The sequence below is a fragment of the Cornus florida genome, unplaced genomic scaffold (assembly GCF_030987335.1).
Source record: "Cornus florida cultivar Cherokee Brave unplaced genomic scaffold, ASM3098733v1 CherokeeBrave_3.0.0_Hap2_Chr05, whole genome shotgun sequence".
Taxonomy (NCBI): Eukaryota; Viridiplantae; Streptophyta; class Magnoliopsida; order Cornales; family Cornaceae; genus Cornus; species Cornus florida.
Genome location: NW_026775575.1, coordinates 88141355 through 88145526, shown reverse-complemented (window position 1 = coordinate 88145526; position 4172 = coordinate 88141355).

Sequence of the window (4172 nt, the reverse complement as noted above, 5' to 3'; positions counted from 1 at the left end):
GAGGGAATCAAGGCGCAAGTGGGCTGGAATGTTCTTTCGAGCGTTCGAAGCTTGCAGTACGAGCACTCGACGCTTCCTTGGGGCATTCTGCTCTGATTTCGAGCGCTCGAAGCTTCTCCGAGCGCTCGAATAACATGGAGAAGCACACGAGGGCTTGTCATCTGTGCCGCACGAGCGCTCGAAGATGGTGCTTTGAGTGCTCGAAAATGCAGCAGAGTGCATTTTCTTCTGCTTTTGCTATGGACATTTTTTACTTAGATTCAGCATTGTCCTATTGAGAATCATTTGCCCCTTTTTCATTGTAGAAGGACTTCATAGACTTGTTTTAGCAGATTCTTCTTAGAGATTTCCGGATGCAAAAGCCTGGAATGATTTGCTCTTCAACAAGCCTTCTGAGCTTCCATTTTATTCCCTTTTCACAGACAAACCTGAAAAATGCACAGAAACAAAGAACTGGAGAAAATATGTACATATAAACAAAAAATGGACTTAACTAATGCAAGTAAGGGTGCTTGAATATGTAATATTCGGCGCTTATCATAACCCCAAACTTACATTTTACTAGTCCCATAGCAAAACTAAAATGAAAAACTCAACTAACGACAACTATTGGATTGCTTCCCAAAGAAAATAATATCAACCATGGCAAAATGAAATATATATATAGCTCAAATATAACTTGAAACAGAAAAAAAACTGGAGACAGGGTCATTAGGTATACTATCTTGCATATATTAAGCATTGATACAAAAGTAAATGGTTAAAACATGCTTAAACATCCATGCAACAATATCATAGTCTATATAAATAACTCAATTGCTATCTCTTGAATAGAAATCAACTCTAACTTCAGTGAAGGTGAACCAAATTTCCTAACATGTGGCTTTAACCTTCTCTTTCCAATTTCAAGACACAAGTCTTCACATCAATACAACTTTTGTTGCTTGCTGAAAATTTATTAAAACTCAAAATGATACATATTATGGTTGTGCAATGCCGAAGTCCCTTAAGCTTTCTAACCAACCCATATAGCAAGCGTTAGGCCAACAACTCCTAAACCAGATGGCTTTAGGATGTTGAGTGTAGAAACACTCCTAGGGCTTAATAGCTCGAATTGGCAAGGCTACGAACTCTAACGGACCATGTTTATTATAATTTTTTTAAATGACCGTGCAGTGCCTAAGTTTTTTAAGCTTTCTAACCAACCCATGTAGCAAGTGTCAGGCTAACAACTCCCAAACCAGATGGCTTTAGAGTGCTAAGTGTAGAGACACTCCTTGGGCTTAATAACTCAAGTTGGAAAGGCTACAAACTCAAACTGGTCATTATCTTTTTCTTTCTTTCTTTCTTTCTTTTTTATTTTATTTTATTTTATTTTTTTTTTATAATTCATGCCAAAGGTATCCATCTATTAGGTTCACTGGATTAGATTAACTAGGTCAAGATCAAGGTCAATCAAGTTGCATGCCTCATAGTTAAGTTTTCGGTGTGCATCTATGCATTATGAAGCATAAAAGAGTACAAAATCCATTGAGAATCTAATTGAAACATTTATACAGACTAAATTCCATCCACATGATCATTTCAAATTTTCTTTATTTTCAAAACTCAATAATTGCTTCTATACACAAGGTATTAAACATGACCTTCATCTCTGACAAGTTTTAAATTACACTATCATTGCTTTACAAAAATGTACTACCAAAAATGCAATATTGCACCCCCAAACTTGAATAACACATTATCCTCAATGTGGGACAACAACTAACATCTACTAAAAATTAAAGAGAATAACAAGAACAAAAATACCAAGAAAAGGAGGACAGTGCATGGCGAGGTGACAAAAAGCTCCCATGTGAAGTTCAACAAAAACAGGCCCCCAAACTTGAATTGTGCAACCTGCAAGGGAACACTGAGAAAAACAGATGGGAATACACAAGACAAAAATAATAATGAAATAGTAAAAGAAAATAATGAACAGACAATAAAAACAAAGAGGGAATTTTCATTCAAAAGCAGGGGGACATGAGTACAAAAGGAACTAAAAATCTATCATGTCTAGCCAGATCAACTAGCACAAAAACAAATTCCCAAGTTCAAAAACTAGAACAGCAACAGAAAATAAAAACATAAACATGGGAACAAAAGGCGGATCACGAACAGCGAATAAACTAGGGCCAGGGGGGAAACGAGCAAGGATAGCATTGAGGAGAGATTTGGTTTCACGCCTTTCTCTGTGCTATGCGACGGTCCTCAGCTGCAACATGACTGTCTTCCTCTGCACGCAAGTAATCCTCTCGGACTGTCCTAGTGTAGTCCGCCAAGGTATACTCAAAACAATCCATCCGAGCATGGATACCGGCGATGCCAGCACGCAGAAAAGCATGGTCCTGCTGAAAGTCAACAGGGGGCTTTTCCCAGTCAGCATCCTCAGCCATGGGATCATCCTCGGAAAAAGGAGAAGATGGAGAGCGGAGAGATGGAGGAGCAGCGGGTTGATGGGGCCGAGAATGGCCAAGAACATTGTTCCAATGTTGGAGGGTAAAGGTTTGAATCTTTTTGCCCTTTTCTTCATGGGGAAGAACAATGAAGCCTTTGTGCTTCAGAAGCTTGGCGATGAAGAAAGGCAATGGCAAAGCCCAAGCTTGAGCTCGTTGATGCTGGGTGTTAAGGCAGTCATTCCAAAACCGTATAAATTGGCTCTAAATGAGCTCCGGAATAGAGATCCATTGGCCTTGGTCCAGTGCATACAAAGCTTGTAACATCAGACCTCGGCGCTCGGTGCTGTGCACCAAGGGGCAGATATTGTGCTTAAGCACGGCGTCAAAGAACCACACGCGCTCAGGGAGGATGGATTTTAGTGTATAGCTCCGGGGTCGATGAGGATCATCCACGTTGCAAATGGCGGTAACAACCTGCTCCACAGTTAAATTATCAGGCTCCTCATATAAAGGGAGATTCTCACGATTCACAATATCATTGGGGCACTCCAGAGGATAGCCAGAGACCTCCACTATGTCAGCCAAGGTAAAGGAATAAGGAACACCATCAATGGATATGGTGAGAGAGATGGGCGGCTCTTCAGGACAAATGTGCTAAATGCTCCGGTTAGCTAATTCCGCGACAGCCCAAGAAGTGGTGGGAAGAGTGGCAAAGACATCCATGAGCGGAAAGAGAAGCTCATAGTTGATCTTTTTCGTGAGCCAAGGTTCTCGGGGTTGCTCACGATTAACAGTGGGGGCATCCGCAAAGGGCCTAGGATGGTGAGAAGGTTCGGTACGAGACGTTTGGAGAGGCAGACGTGGATGGGGAATTTTAGCAAGCACCTGGCGGGCACCAATAGAGAGGAAATGTGAGAGTGAGAGTAATGGATGACAAAACTCAAAAATTTTGGGACAAAAATGCTCTCTAGCCTAGAGCAACAACATCAATCAACATCCAAGCCTCCAAAATTTCTATGCCAACACTCCTCAAGATGATAACAACAACTAAATAAAAATGAAAGGAAAAGAAGGAAGAACCGTACCTTAAGAGGACAATGGGGAGAATGATGGATGGAATGAGGAGGGAGGATGGAGGTGGTGGGTATTTATAGGAGTTTGGGGCATAAATGGGGGAGAGGGAAGGCTAAGAGAGTTATGGAGGGGGGATGAATCAAGGAGGGTGTGGGGTTAAGGGGAGTGAATGAGTGAAACTGAAAAATGGGGAGAGGGAAAGTTGATTTTTAAAGGGGGATGGATCAGTTCGAGTGCTCAAAGAATGGTCTTCGAAGGCTCGAAGATGGGGCAAAATGTTGGGTACGCTGGTTTTAAGGCTTGAGCACTCGAAGAATGGTCTTCAAGCGCCCAAAGATGGGCCAGTGGGTTTTGGGGAAGCTGCGAGCACTCGAAGCACACTTTTTGAGCGCTCGAGTGTCTTTTGGAATGTCATGGAGGCCTGGATGCAACGTACGAGCGCTCGAAGAATGGTCTTTGAGTGCTCAAAAATTCAGCAGAGGCAAAAATCTAATCTACGAGCGCTCGAAGGAGAGGCTTCAAGCGCTTGAAAATCTAGTAGTGAGCATTTTTGGCACCTTCAAACACTTGAACAACAGAGCAAAATTTCTCTAAGTCCTATGAGCACTTGGATTGCAATCTTTGCTACACGGTAATGGTAACAAGGTTAGAGAGTGT